The 16,524-nt window shown below is 37.9% G+C and overlaps 1 long non-coding RNA gene across 6 annotated transcripts in view; it reads right to left on the bottom strand.

Annotated features, from left to right (window-relative positions):
• Positions 1–9,060: 9,060 nt before the first annotated feature.
• LOC140712945 (uncharacterized) overlaps positions 9,061–16,524 on the bottom strand; it is a 239,437-nt gene continuing 231,973 nt past the window's right edge. For 4 of the 6 annotated variants that reach the window (XR_012094816.1, XR_012094817.1, XR_012094818.1 and 1 more), the window contains one exon: positions 9,061–15,701. This is a non-coding gene — a long non-coding RNA (uncharacterized lncRNA). The remainder of the gene's footprint in view (positions 15,702–16,524) is intronic. The other 2 variants (XR_012094808.1, XR_012094809.1) reach the window with 1 other exon arrangement.

The raw sequence follows: 16,524 nt of genomic DNA, 5'->3' as shown, positions 1-16,524 counted from the left end.
AGGTCTCCGGTAGTCCGTCATTAATGAACATCTAGTAATAGTACATAATTAGCCAACATCTATAGAATTCAAAAACACACGCTCGACAAAAGCATAGAGAACCAGTCAATGACACGGATCAAAATAATTCAGGGGCCAAAATTATGAGAAATTCAAATGAAAATGGGTCTTTCAAGTTGGTACCTGTTCCTTCCATTTAACAGATGAAGAAAATGAGACCCAAAGAAGACAGGTAACTTACCAAGGTTACCAAAACCATAATGGTTTTGACTCTGCTTTTGCTACTTTCATGTGAACTTGGTAAGTGTAAAATTGGTTATGTTGAACAAATTGCAGTTGCTGATATTCACTGTTTTAATGTACAAAAATTATTTTTAAAATAAAAAAGGAAAAAGGAAAGAGAAGAAAAAGAAAACTTCCCCACTGCTAGTCCAGGACCTTTTTTCACAGAATGCCAGACCTTCGGTGTCTGCCACCACACTGCACTTAAAAGAAAAGAGGGTGGGGGGGGGAGGGTGAAGAAAGATTTGGGGTTTTGAGTCTCAACTACCAAATAGAGATTTCACCTAAATATTTAAAATTGTCTCTAAGTATTGGGAAACTGAAAGAAATAAAATATAAAACCTTTCCACTTCAAAAATAATAAGGTAAACAGTAGAGCAAATAATTCATTGGAGAATGAATGAAATTAAATAATTGATGCGAATAATGCACCAGTTTGCAATCTTTAAAAAAACAAAACAAAACAAAAAAACTTCAAATTATTTTGAGTACAATCAGAGCATTGGTAACAGTAGTTCTTGCTTCTTTTGAGTTTCCCTGCAAGGCTTCTTGGCTCCACCTAGTGTCAAACATCAAAAACACACCATTAAATAGCAGAAATCAGCATAACTTTACCGCTGGTTTCTTCTTTTCCTTAGAAAAGCAAGCTACCACCTGTAGAATTATTAGCCTCTTCTGCCTAACTAGAAGCTGTGAATACATTTAAATTTATTGTAAACTTCAAAGTTCATGACAACCTTCTATAGTTGGACCTGTCTACACAATCATATTCTGAAAACTTGAATTCAAAAATGAATAAATTGTATATTCAACCCAATACATAATTTTTTTATTTCATTCCATAGACTTTATTGAGCAACTCCTTTGTACCAGGCAATGTACAATGGACTAAGGATAGTAAATAAAACATAACATTATTGTGGAGAAGAGAAATAAGGAATCAAATAAAATGGAATACATTAGGTGCTTATTGACTGAAATGATTTTTAATAATAATAGGTGTCCAAGTGAAGATTAAAGAGAAAAAGCATGGCTTGCAGAATAAACAGTCTTGTCATAGCTTTTAAGCACAGAATGAGAGCCTTTGAAGAGTTGAATACAGCAGGGGGTGCTGAGAGATGGCAATAGTTCAGAGGTAGGTTCTGAAGTCAGATGGGCCTAGTCCTGACTCTGCTATTTCACTTCTCTGTGATTTGGTTTTCACATTTGTTAAACTGGGATAATAATGGTATCTCTCACACTGGGTAGTTGTAAGGATAAAAAAATTAATACACAGAATGCACTTAGAACAGTGCCTGGCACATTGTGAGCTCAACATCACTGGTTGCATCTATTTTCACTGGAGTTTAAATGCTGTGGACTGAAATGGAAGGCAGTCACCAATGATGCACAAATTCTCAATTTGTGAACAAATGTGAACTGACACCCTTCTCTCTCCACTTACATGTTCTATAGTGGAGCCAGCTCACTAATGCTCACAACCAGAAGTTTATTTACAGTGGGGAAGTCTAGAGAACCAGCTAACTTAGAGATAATCACTTTCATCTTTCAGCCCTAGTAGGAGAAAAATTTATGCCAGAACTTCTCTGTATACCTTAAAGTGACCAAGGATTCAGTGGTTACTTGAGGCCAAGAGTCTCAGAGTGGAGAACTCTGTGGTTCTTGCAGTCTCCTCTTTGCCAGGACAGAGGATGGTTGACAGGGAAGACACAGAAGTTTGACAAAAGACCACAGCTCCAGAAGAATTATCTCTTGTATCTGCCAAAGTTTATTTTCTGATGTTTCTCGCATCTTCTGATACAGTCTTGTATTCTTTCCACCAGGAAACAAAGAAAGACCCAAAATAAGAGGAGAAAAAGAAGAGAAAAAGGAAGAAGAGAAAGAAGATGAGGACAGAAACTAATATATATTGAGTGCTTGTGTCCTAAGCATTTTATATGTATCAATCTCCTTTAATGAACACAACAACCCTATGAGATAGGCCTATTATTATTTACATCTTATAAATGAGAAAACTGAAACTGAGGCCCAGGGAGATTAAACAGCTTACCCAAAGTCACACAGCTGGTAAGTGGAGCAGTGTATTTCTAATACTTTTTAACTACCACACTTACTGGTTTTCATGAACCTTCAATCCTCAAAGGCCTTCAGAATGATGGACCACCCAATCAGGCTTGCCTCCCTCATTATCCTTCCCATCCGCTGCCCAGACCTCCTGCCTAAATAGCCATTCTTTCAAACTGGCTAAATTCAGCTAGGTAATAAAAACTATACATGCACATGTATGTACGTGTATTTGCATTTGAGCAAATTGGCATTAAAATAAAGAAGAATTCTAATTCAGCCAAAACACACTTGTATGTACATGCACACACACGCACACACAAACACACACACACACCCCTACCTTAACACCTAATTCTCCTAGAAATATTTGACTTTTAAGAGATTGTTAATTCGAATTGTTCCTGAGTAAAATTTCTCATAAAGTCTAAATTTCCCTTGAGAACACCTTACCTCATTTCTGCAGCCTTATCTTCACTACCCATAGACATCCATAATTGGTTTTTCTATAAGGTCTGAAGAAGGCAGACCAAGTGAGAGTAAAGTCTCAGATTTTGAAAAAAATAGAATGGGTCAAAACTCAACAGAATGACTTTGTTACACTAAGAATTTAGTGTTTGACCCTAAGAATCCCTGGATATTACTTTTTTCAATAGATATGTATGTTTATATTGTAAGAGCATTCCAGATCCCACCAAAGCTGGGCTATAAAAATAACAAAGAAAAATGGAAATAAATAATAAGGATTATGTGAAAACATAACAATATTTACAAAAGTTATTATAATGTAATCTGCTCAAAATCTCCTTTTTGCAATATGTGAGGTTACTTTCTTACATCAACCAAACACACATCAAGATATCTTTGTTTTGTAGATACTACTACACACAGTGGATACTACTACACACACTAGACAGGCAATGACTACATGGACTTTCAAAACTAGTGTCTCATTCTAAATCTAATTAGACTCATCTAGTGCACCACCTGCATTTTCTCATTTCTCACTTCTGTTGAGACTGCCCAAGTCACTATTTTGATTTAAAATTTACAAAAGAAACATTCTCTGAAGATACCTGGCAAATGGGGTCACTGATACGTCTATACCTAGAGTTTCTTAAATAGAAATGCAATCTGCAGATGCCCACCAACCTGAGTTAGAGATGTTTTTATAGCCCCATTTTCTTAGAGACAAGAGGAGAGTATAGGGGTTTTCTCTTAGCATTACACAAAAGTTTTGAAAGCATGTACTATACAAGACATTATAGTAGACAACGAAATATAAGACCGAATAAAACATAATCTCTAATCTTAAGGACCTTGATGTCTACTTGAGGAAATAAAACATATTAATTTTATTAAACATGTGTTATGTTAAGGCAATGATACTGAGTGCTAATAAAATGTGGGCTACTTTCCCTTGAGAAGCAGGATCTGGTGGTGAGAAATAAATTGACAGTTTTAGCATAGTAAATGTTACAACAGTCATACACAGAGTAATATAAGTGTGCAATGAAGATGAGGATGAGGAAATGAGAGAGAGGTCACCCAGCAGGTTGCCTAAGATAAACCTTAAAGGATGAGTGAGAATTAGAGGTTTGCAGAGCAAAGCAGTTAGGAATTAAGTAGATTTCTTTTCAGTGGAGAAAGAAAATCCAGAAAGCAGAAGAGGTCCAAAAATGGGAGTTGAATGAAATAGCCAAATATCTGAAAGACAGCTTTTGGTAAAGGCTACTAAAAAGGTATTACAAAGAACTATAAGAGTTCAGAAAGAAGAGAAATTACTTCTGACTGGAAGGATCTGGGAAAGGTTAACCAAACAATTCACAAGTTAAATTGAAAAGAATCAAGCTAAATGAACAGCAATTCCAATTTTGAAAAAGCAATATTAATCACATATAAAATACAAAACCAATTTTTTTTAAAATTTATTTATTATTATTAAACTTCAAGTTGTAGGGTACATGTGCACAACGTGCAGGTTTGCTACATATGTATACTTGTGCCATGTTGGTGTGCTGCACCCATCAACTCGTCATTTACATCAGGTATAACTCCCAATGCAATCCCTCCCCCCTCCCCCCACCCCATGATAGGCCCCGGTGTGTGATGTTCCCCTTCCCGAGTCCAAGTGATCTCATTGTTCAGTTCCCGCCTATGAGTAAGAACATGCGGTGTTTGGTTTTCTGTTCTTGTGATAGTTTGCTGAGAATGATGGTTTCCAGCTGCATCCATGTCCCTACAAAGGACACAAACTCATCCTTTTTTATGGCTGCATAGTATTCCATGGTGTATATGTGCCACATTTTCTTAATCCAATCTGTCACTGATGGACATTTGGGTTGATTCCAAGTCTTTGCTATTGTGAATAGTGCTGCAATAAACATACGTGTGCATGTGTCTTTATAGCAGCATAATTTATTAAAACCATGCTATAATAACTATCAATATGTAGTCCTGGAAATTTCAATTACCTGGGAGTTTTACAATTGCGAAGACATTGTGCCAGCCTAATATGGTAAAAGAAGGAGAAATTCAAATCCTCATTAAGCTTGATTAATACTCTGGTGCTTACGAATACCACATTTTAGCACTTCTTAATACCTTCCTTAATAGTTCACTAGTAGGTAAGGTTTAGTCACATGTCAAGAGTAAGGTCTATGGAACTACGCATGATTCACTGACAAGAATCTAGAGAACAGACTTCAATTTTTTATTAGTTCTCAGCCCACAAACTGAGGGCTTGAAAAAAATCTTTTCATTGCACAACAGATATCTGTTGTGAGGGAATTTGTACTCATGGGATTTGAACTATTATAAGTGCACGAAACATATGTTAAAAACCTACACTGAATTGCCTAAGAAGAAAAATAATTTTCTGAATGGAGAAAAATGAAGATTATTTTAAGAAATCTTTCTTACAAACCAAGATTTGCTGAATTGAAACCGTCAGTAACCAAAAATAATCAGAGGCAAAGGAGATTCCCCAGAGGGCTACTAAGCAAAACAAAAGTTTTGTCAAGGGAAATGTGGAGTATGTTCAAGTGCAGAATGAGTCATAGGGTCATTGACTTTTTAATTAGAAGGGTTGAGTTTCAGCCATCTGATACTGAATGCCCTGCATGAGCCAAGCACCTTGCTATACACTAGAAATAAACAAAGCAGATATGTCCCTATTCTCATTGAGTATACATTTCTAGTGAGGACACAGACAATAAATGAACAAATAAAACCACAAACACATGTTTAGAAATTATAATAGGAAGGAGGAGTGAAAGGAGAGAGAATAAAGGAAGAGACTAAATTTAGATTAAGGTCAGAAATAATCTCTCTGATAAAGCAATATTTATGTTGATACCAAAGGATGAATAGGAAGGAATTAGCCAGATGAAGAATAAAAAAAGGAGTCCAAAAAAAAGAAAACTTGTGTCTAGTGTCAAAAGGTAGAAAACAGCTCAGTGAGTTCAAAAAGTGTTTTTGAAATGAATGGGTAGGAATATAATGAGCAAGGCAAGAGTGACCCAAGATAAATGTGAAGGAATGAGTAGGCTAGAGTGGCTCTTTGAGACTGAATTAAAATGTTTCAACTTTGTTACATGCAGTGAGGATCTTAGAAATCACCTGGTCTAAATTTACATTAAATGAAAAATATAGATATCAACAGCTTCCATGTCAATGAGCTGAACATGTCACTTCTCAAACCCATGATTATCAGGGAATTTACTACTAAAATAGCCAGTTTTGATGCTGCTTATGATAACTATCAGAAACTCTGCCTATACAAGCTATTTTGTGTGGTTTACCTTGATCTTATAGAACACGTTTGTATGAAAGATCCAGGGCAAGTCAGTAGATCCGAATTACAAAGCTGTGAGATGTGGTTAGCTCCAAAGACTCAGATGACGATGGATCAGAGTGGCATTTGCAGGGCTCTGGGTGAGACAGTGAACACTTTTGCCCAGAAGACCACTACAGCAAGGGCCATGTCAAAGGCATGGGGTGAAGTGAGGGGTGTAGACGGGGGATTTTTAAAAATTATTTAATATCTTCCAGATACTAGTCACTATGTGAGTTGTCTTCAGGTTTCATGTCATCATCACAACCACCTTATGAACTAAGTATAATCACCTTCATTTACAAATGAGGAAAGGGAAACTCAGAGAGATTATTAGGCCCTCATCTCTGAGGACAGAACTGGAAAGAAGTCTTTCACCACCAGGATTTGAAAAAGACCTGCCCTCTTTCCACTGATGAAGATGCTGCCCAGTAAAATTCAAGCCCAAACAGAATAAAGAGGTCAAAAATTTCCTTTCATGTAGACCTTTGACTTGTCTTAGTATTACCCTCAAAACGTCCACCCAAAGCAGGCTATCAATATCTGTTAATTAGTTGATGAATTGACATGATTGTGACCATTCTGCAGTCTTTAAAAGGAGATCTATTTGTGTCAATAAACAATGAGCTCATTAAAAACTACCCATAAAACAATTAGGCCAAGGGAATTTTGTCAGGTTAACAGTGAAAGTAGCAAGTGAGGATTTAGCTGCGGAGTCTGGAAGGAGCCTGTTTATCCTCCAGGACCATAGCAGTTTTGTCTTCAGGCTTAAGATAAATCATTGTAAGTGTGAAGGTATTCAGAAAAATAGGTTCTGCCATTGCTACTATGTCCTGAAGTTTCTTTGTTTGCTTTTGAAGAACACAGCCACTAAATGACCGCTAGATGTCCTCAAAGTTAAAAATATATATATATATGGCAGAAAAGTACTTCAGCACTTTTAGGAACTACATTGACTTGTCTAGATTATTTGACTCCTGAGCTCTAAGCGAGATAGAGGGATTTGGTAGTTAAACATGAACATCCGACCTCTGTAAATGAAATAGAGTTCTGTAAAGGAAAGGACATTTAGTAACTTCTCATTTTCATTTTAATTAGGATTTGTATTACTCTCCTTCAGGAAAGCAGGCCAAAGAGACTGAATGAGCAATGGAAACATTATCCTCACCAACACTGACCAGTCACCTGAAGAGCACTACAAGTGAAGAACACCTGGAGCCAGCTACTTAGCAATTTCAAATGTACAGAACCTGTGCTCTGGCCTATCTTTAACATCAAAACAGCTGGAAAAAAAAAAATTGAATAGTTAGATTGCAATTTCCTGAAATAGAAGCTGCAATATCTTTGGGTTTTTTTGTTATATTAGTTAATGAAAAAGCACAGTTTAGCAAAGTATGTCCCCAAGTTCGTCTTTTAAATAAACTCAGACTTCTGTAGTCCCCATTGGTCTCTACAGGCTCAGAGGCCCATTTCCTCCTCGCCTCTTACCTTCCTTTTAATCTCTTTTTCTTTTCCAGTCCTTTTCCCATCTTTAGTTCTTCTGTCTCTCCTCTTCATTTTTTCCACTCTTTTAACAGTATCTTAGTTCACCATTTTTATACACAAAAATCAACTTCCTGATTATGATTTTTAATATATTCAACTGAAAGAATAAGCACTTGCCATGGTTTTCAAGAGTCAGGAAAAGGAAACAAAAAGAGGAGGAAAAGGAAGAATAAAGAAAGAAGAGGAGGAATGAGAAAAAGAGAAAAAGATTAGAAAACAGGCGGTTCTATCTGTACTTGTTCGAAACTTGAGAAGAAAAATTAGGTTACAGAGAGTTGGGGGTCCGGGGGGTAAGAGCTATAGAAAGCTGTTTTCCTTCATTTTCTCTGCCTCCTGGAGCACTGGCCTCCTATATCATGTGTTAGGAATTTCTAATCTTACCACAGCCAGATGACTCATGCCACTGACTGAGTCTGTAGACTTCTACAAAACACCTGAAAAGATAAATTTTAATTAAGAAAACAATCTCTCACTCCAGGGTATGCTTTCAAGATAGGTAGGGGGATTTTCAGCATTTATTTCCATTTTGTTCACTGAAGACTCATAGACCTTAATCTTAATTTCAAACATAGTTGTGTCTGACAGCCAGAGACTATTTTCAAATCAAGCGATAAACTGGCATGGACTAAGACTTGCTTCTGCCTAGGAATAAAGTCTGAAATGAGTCAAAGTTGTCCTGATTTGGGACACAAAGCATGGGGTTACTGTTGGGGGACACCTTGTTTCCTTGCAGAAGCTAGCTCATCAAACTGGCCTTCCCCTCACTCACTTCACTAACTGCAGGTTGCCCTTTGGGGATGTGTTGTTTATCTCCCGCAGGACTAAAGTGGCTTTTGAACTAAAGTATCTGAGTGCAAGTCACTAAATAAAATTTTTAAAAAATGAGAAATGTGGGGTCCACAGCATCCCATTCAAAGTGTGTTAACTAAACCCATAGTAATAATAATATACCAGCATGCCTCTTCTTTTTTGTATAAAAACAAATAGAGAAAAAGAATTAAGGAAGTATTTTCTGAATCTATACATAGAAGCCTGGACATAGAAGTAAACCATGCACGTGAGCCGAGATTGCACCACTGCACTCCAGCCTGGGTGAGAGAGCGAGACTCCATCTCAAAAAAAAAAAAAAAAAGAGAAGTAAACCATCATGCACACAAACAAGTAACCACCTATCCAACTTTTGCTTCCAAGATAAAAAGTAACATTAAGTGAGAACTTAGAATATTACTGAACCTGTGCTAGAGGATCTATAAGCATTAGTTCTAAAACTCTAAACAGCTGTAAAAGGTGTATATAATTATTTATATCTACAATCAGAAAAGCTAATGCTTAGAGAAGTTTGAACTTTCTTAGAAATAAATAGTTATTTCTTCTGACATAACTTGAACGAGGCCCTGTGCATGCCTGAGAGCCTGAGAGACATGGGAATTAGGAAAAACCTGAACTTGAAATAAAGATGGGAAATCGGGCCTTTTATTATTTCTTGGATCTTCAGAAACTGAAATTCCCAATATGTCTCAGTATGTAAAGGAAACACTCTGCGATCATCCCTGTTCTTGTCTCTTTCTTTCTTTTAGAAGATTATCCAGATTCTGTTCCAGTAAACTCCATTTCCCATGGAATGAAGTCTTCCCAAAGCATCCATTAGCACAGAGCTAGTGGGCAGAGCTTCAAGGTTTGACCAAGAATGATCCAATCTGAAGTCTGAACTCCTTCTCTCCTGCAAGACTAACTTGCCAGTGCTGGTGCCCCTTATTCTGCTGCCATAAAGATCAATTTTTAAGAGTAGAAAGGCTGAAACTTTTAAAAATTGGAGTGCTCTTGTATGAATAGAGAGAAATGATTAAATGTCAATAGAATGAAGGAAAATGTACTGCCAGAGCCAACTCCCTTTCAAAAGTAGCTTGTCTGTAGTACCATAACCCATTGCCGAGATAGTCCCTGGGATTATTTATTTCAATGCTACTTAAAGTGTAGTCCAAGGACCTACCAATCACAAATTGTTAATTAATTTGCAGTCAGCAATGAGATAAGAACAAAAATTGAGTGTATGTAGAAACCTTTGATATTGCCACATCATCCAGGCAAAAGATTTCATAGGTCCAAAAATATCTGTGTGCCTGGATTGGGAAGTAGAACAATTGGGCCTTCATGACCAACAGTTTATAAAACACTGGTTTACTACATTAGGGTCTTGATAGGTGTCTCCAGGTTTCCCTTTTAAGTATTAAGAATTAGTCGAAAAAATTCAAGTTTATCGTCTTCCTTCCCAAATAGAACCAGTCCCAATAGAACAAATAGTCCCAGGGTGGGACTCTGTTTTGTTCACTGTTCCATCTCGACTTCCCAGAATCATACTTAATGCTTAAAGAGTATTTGTTAAATGACTGAAATATACTCATCCACCTCAGTGGGAAATGCCCAAGTCTTGTCAGAAGTTTCCCTAGACCACTTTGAAAACTCAGAGACTATAAGACTCCAGTGGTGGCCCATCCTCTGCCACCAGCCTTTGTACTTACCTTATTGCCATCTACAGCCTCCTTACCAAACCCAGCCCTGTATCTCCCCAGGAGCACAGGCAGAAATTATCTCCACCTATTTTTGTAGATAAGCTTCAAAATAATTTGGGCATATCTCCTAAAAGATGTCCACTGAGATTTTGATTGACATTACTTTAAATAAATAGATCATCTTTCCTTTGAAAGGGAACATATCCTAATAACACAGAGTAGTCTCAATCATGAGCATGATATGTCTGTATTTCTTGTATTCATTTATTTATAACTCACAGTAAAATTTTATAGTTTTTCATATAGTTTCCATACATATATTGTTAAGCTAATTTCTGGGCTGCTTTATTTTCACAGTTGCTGTTGTGTTTGGGGATCTTTCCATGCCTTTTTCTTTTCTTTTTTTCTTTTCAACTTTTATTTTATGTCCCAGGGTACACGTTCAGGATGTGTAGGTTTGTTACATAGGTAAACATGTATTATGGTGGTTTGCTGCACAGATCAACCCATGACCTAGGTATTAAGCCCAGACTACATTAGCTATTATTCCTGGTGCTCTCCCTCCTCCCACCCTCCATCCTCCAAAAGACCCCAGTGTGTTTTGTTCTCCCCTATGTGTCCATGTGTTCTCATCAATCAACTCCCAGTTTTAAGTGAGAACACACAGTGTTTGGTTTTCAGTTCCTGTGGTAGTTTGCTGAAGATAATGGCTTCCAGTACCATCTGTGTCCCTGCCGAGGACACGATCTCATTCCTTTTAATGGCTGCACAGTATTCCATGGTATATATGTACCACATTTTATCAAGCCTATAATTGGTGAGCATTTGGGATGATTTCACATCTTTGCTATTGTGAATAGTGCTGCAATGAACATACTTCTGCATGTATCTTTATAATAGAATGATTTCTATTCCTACCCAGTAATGGGGATTGCTGAGTTTAATGGTATTTGGTCAATAGTCTGTGTGTCTATTCCATTGGTCTATGTATCAAATGGTATTTGACCCAGCAATCCCATTACTGGGTATATACTCAAGGAATATACCTCTAGGTCTTTGAGGAATCACCACACTGTCTTCCACCATGGTTGAACTAATTTATATTCCCACTGACAGTATAAAAGCATTCCTTTTTCTCCACAACCTCACCAGCATTTGTTGTTTCTTGACTTTTTAATAAGTACCATTCTGACTGACATGAGATGGTATCTCACTGTGGTTTTGATTTGCATTTTTCTAGTGATCAGCGACGTTGAGCTTTTTTTCATGTTTGTTGGCCACATGAATATCTTCTTTTGAGAAGTGTCTGTTCATGTCCTCTCCCCACTTTTTAATGGGGTCGTTGGTATTTTTCCTTCTAAATTTGCTTAAGTTCCTTGTAGACTCTAGATATTAGATCTTTGTCAGATGGGTAGATTGCAAATTTCTTCCCATTCTGTAGGTGGTCTGTTCACTCTGATGATAGTTTGTTTTGCTGTGAGTCTCTTTAATTCTGTCCCATTTGTCAATTTTTGCTTTTGTTGCTATTGCTTTTGGCATTTTCATCATGAAATATTTCCCCATTCCTGTGTCCTGAATGGTATTGCCTAGATTTTCTTATAGGGTTTTTATAGTTCGGGATTTTACATTTAAGTCTTTAACCCATCTTGACCATCTTGAGTTCATTTTTGTATAAAGTATAAGTAAGGGATCCAGTTTTAATTTTCTACATATGGCTAGACAGTTATCACAGCACCATTCACTAAATAGGAAATCCTTTCCCCATTGCCTGTTTTTGTCAGGTTTGTCAAAGATCAGATGGTTGTAGATGTGCAGTCTTATTTCTGAGTTCTCTATTCTGTTCCATTGGTCTATGTGTCTGTTTGTGTGCCAGTACCATGTCATCTTGGTTACTGTAGCTTTGTAGTATACTTTGAAGTTGGGTAGCATGATGCACCAAGCTTTGTTCTTTTTGCTTAGAATTGTTGTGGATATGCAGGCTCTTTCTGGGTTCCATAAGAATTTTAAAATGGTTTCGTATAATTATGTGAAGAATATCAATGGTAGTTTAATGGGAATAGCATTGAATCTATAAATTACTTTGAGCAGTATGGCTACTTTCATGATATTGATTCTCCCTATCCATGAGTATGGAACGTTTTTTCCATTTATTTGTGTCCTCTCTGATTTCTTGGAGCAGTAGGTCTCCTTGAAGAGGTCCTTCATTTCCATTGTTAGCTCTTTTCTCAGGTATTTTATTCTCTTTGTAGCAATTGTGAATGGGAGTTCATTCAAGATTGGGCTCTCTCCTTGTCTATTGTTAGTGTATAAGGAATGCTAGAAAATTTTGTACATTGATTTTTGTATTCTGAGACTGCTGAAGTTGCTTATCAGCTTATGAAGCTTTTGGGCTGAGACTATGGGGTTTTCTCAATATAGGATCGTGTCATCTGCCAGCAAAGATAATTTGACTTCCTTTCTTCCTATTTGAATACACTTTATTTCTTTCTCTTGCCTAATTGCCTGGCCAAAACTTATAATACTGCGTTGAATAGGAGTGGTGAGAGAGGGCATTCTTGTTTTGTGCCAGTTTTCAAGGAGAATGCTTCCAGCTTTTGCCAATTCAGTATGATATTGGCTGTGGGTTTGTCATAGATAGCTTTTATCATTTTGAGGTATGTTTCTTCAATAACTGGTTTATTGAGAGTTTTTAATATGAAATGGTGTTGAATTTTGTCAAAAGCCTTTTCTAAGTGCATTGAGATAATCATGTGGCTTTCGTCTTTCATTCTGTTTATGTGATAAATCACATTTATTGATTTGTGTATTTTAACCAATCTTGCATTCCAGGGTTGAAACCAACTTGATCATGGCGGATAAACTTTTTAATGTGCTGCTGTATTCAGTTGGTTCCCAGTATTCTCTTGAGGATGTTTGTACTAATGTTCATTAGGGATATTGGCCTGAAGTTTTCATTCTTTGCTGTATCTCTGCCAGGTTTTGGTATCAGGATAATGCTGACCTCATTAAATGAGTTAGGGAGGAGTCCCTCCTTTTCAATTGTTTGGACTAGTTTCAGTAAAAATGATATGAGCTCTTCTTTTTACATGTGGTAAAATTCAACTTTGAATCCATCTGGTCCTGGGCTTTCTGTTGTTGTTGGTGGTGGTGGTGCTGGTGGTGGTGGTGGTGGTTGTGGTAGGCTATATATTTGAGAACTTGCTATTGGTCTAGTCAGAGGTTCAATTTCCTTCTTGTTCAGTCTTAGAAGGTACATATGTCCAAGAATTTATCCATTTCTTCTAGATTTTCTAGTTTATGTGAATAGAGGTATTTAAAGTATTCTCTAATGGTTGGTTGTATTTCTGTGGTGTCAGTGGTATTATCCCCCTTATCATTTCTGATTGTGTTTATTTGAATCTTTTGTCTTTTCTTCATTAGTCTAGCTATTGGTCTATCTATTTTATTAATTTTTTTCACAAACCACCTTCTGAATCCATTGATTTTTTTGAAGGGTTTTTGTGTCTCTGTCTCCTTCAGTTCCACTCTGCTCTTCATTATTTCTTGTCTTCTGCTGCCTTTGGCATTTGTTTGCTCTTGGTTCTCTAGTTCTTTTAGTTGTAATGATATGGTGTCAACTTGAGATCTTTCTAGCTTTGTGATGTGGGCATTTACTGCTATAAATGTCCCTCTTACACTACCTTAGCTGTGACCCAGAGATTCTGGTACATTGTGTCTTTGTTCTCATTACTTTCAAAGAAGCTCTTGATTTCTGGCTTAATTTAATGATGTCGGCATTTACTGCTATAAATTTCCCTCTTACTCTACCTTAGCTATGGCCCGGAGATTCTGGTCTGTTGTGTCTTTGTTCTCATTACTTTCAAAGAAACTCTTGATTTCTGGCTTCATTTAATTATTTACCCAAAAGTCATTCATGAGCAGATTGTTCAATTTCCATAAAATTGTATGGTTTTGAGTGAATTTCTTAATCTTGAGTTCTAGTTTGATTGTGCTGTGGTCTGGGAGACTGGTATGGTTTCAGTTCTTTTGCACTTGCTGAGGAGGGTTTTTCTTCTGATTATGTGATCAATTTTAGAGTAAATAACATGTGGTAATGAGAAGAATGTATATTCTGTTGGTTTTTGGTGGAAAGTTCTGTAGGTATTTATCAGATCCATGTGATCCAGAGCTGAGTTTAAGTCCTGAATATCTTTGTTAATTTTCTGTCTCAATAATCTGTCTAATATTGTTTGTGGGGTGTTAAAGTCTTCTACTATTAATGTGTGAGAGTCTAAGTCTCTTTGAGTGTCTCTATGAACTTGTTCTATGAATCTGGGTGCTCCTGTATTGTGTGTATATATATTTAGAATAATTAGCTCTTCTTGTTGAATTGAACCCTTTATCATTATGTATGTCCTTCTTTGTCTTTTTTCTTTGTTGGTTTAAAGTCTGTCTTCCCAGAAACCAGGATTGTGACCCCTGCTTTTTTCTGCTTTCCATTTGCTTGGTAAATTTTCCTCCATCACTTTATTTTGAGTCTATGTGTGTCTTTGCAGATGAGATGAGTCTCTTGAAGACAGCATAATGATGGGTCTTGACTCTTTATCCAACTTGCCATTCTGTGTCCTTTAATTGGGGCATTTAGCCCATTTACATTTAAAGTTAATATTGTTATATGTGAATTTGATTCTGTTGTCATGATGCTTGCTGGTTATTTTGCAGTCTTCTTTATGTGGTTGCTTCATAGTGTCACTGGTCTTTGTACGTCAGTGTGTTTTTGTAGTGGTTAGTAATGGTCTTTACTTTGCATATTTTGTGCTTCCTTCAGAAGTTCTTGCAAGGCAGGCCTGGTGGTGATGGATTCCCTCAGGATTTGCTTGTCTGAAAATAATTTTATTTCTCCTTTGCTTATCTGTTGGGAAAAAGGCTGAGTGTATGGAAAAAAAAACTGAGGCAGGGCAGGCATGTCTGACATAATGTCCTCGGGAATGTGTCTAGACTTGCTGGCTCCTTGCTTCTAGCCCTCCTAGGCTCCTAGATCGATTGTATTCCCATTATCTCAAATAGCAGAACATGTTCCTTATAAATGCTAAACCATCACAGCTGTAGATCATGTGCCTGCCTGTTTCACCCCCACATTTTCACCACCTGTTCGTTTTTTGGTTTACCAATAAAAAGCATGGGCTCCCAGAGCTCGAGAACTTCTCAGCCTCTACAATTGCGATGGCCCCCTGGTCCCACTTTACTTCTCAAACTGTCCTTTTCTCAATGCTTTGACTCTGCCAGACTTCGTTGCCTCCATGACCTGGTGTTGAGTCTGATCACTCCAATATTATCAAACTTAGTTTGGCCAGATATGAAATTCTGCGTTTGAAATTCTTTTCTTTAAGAATGTTGAATCTCTTCTGGCTTGTAGGGTTTCCACTGAGAGGTCTGCTGTTTGTTTGAAGGCTCCTGTAGGAGGTGTCCAGAGACCCCTGGTCTCACTGAGAGAGGAGGAATGGGATCAGTAACTCACTTAAGGAAGCAGTCCATTTGCTCCTTGGCAGAGCAAGTACGCTGTGCTGACCACCTGGCCTCTCCAGAGCCAGCAGTCTGGAAAAAATAAGTTGGCTGAACCACAGAGACAGCTGGCTGCCCCTCCCACCAGGGACTCCATCCCAAGGAGAGATCAGAGTTCAGTTCATATAATCCTGGCTGGAGTTGCTGAAATTTGGTAACGAGGCCCTGCCCAGTGAGGAGGGATGGATGTAGGTCCCACTTAAAAGAAGCAGACTGGGGCCATGCACAGTGCCTCACACCTGTAATACCAGCACTTTGGGAGGCTGAGGTGGGCAGATCACAAGGTCAGGATTTCGTGACCAGTCTGGCTAACACAGTGACACTCCATCTCTACTAAAAATACAAAAATTGGACAGGCACAGTGGCTCATGCCTGTAATCCCAGCACTTTCAGAGGCTGAGGCAGGCAGATCACCTGAGGTCAGGAGTTCAAGGCCAGCCTGGCCAATATGATGAAACCCTGTCTACACTAAAAATACAAAAATTAGCCAGGTGTGGTGGTGCACGCCTGTAATCCCAGCTAGTCAGGAGGCTGAGGCAGAAGAATCACTTGAACCCGGGAGGCAGAGTTTGCAGTGAGCTAAGATCGGGCCACTGCACTCCAGCCTGGGTGACAGAGCCAGACTCCATCAAGAAAAAAAAAAAAAAAATAGCTGGGCGTGGTGGCGGGCACCTTTAATCCCAGCCACTCCAGAGGTTGAGGCAGGAGAATCGTTTGAACCCAGGAGGCCGAGATTGCAGTGAGCCG

The sequence above is a fragment of the Chlorocebus sabaeus genome, chromosome 12, assembly GCF_047675955.1.
Source record: "Chlorocebus sabaeus isolate Y175 chromosome 12, mChlSab1.0.hap1, whole genome shotgun sequence".
Classification (NCBI taxonomy): domain Eukaryota; kingdom Metazoa; phylum Chordata; class Mammalia; order Primates; family Cercopithecidae; genus Chlorocebus; species Chlorocebus sabaeus.
Note: the sequence above shows the minus strand (reverse complement) of the source record. Positions and strands in the feature narration are given on the sequence as shown.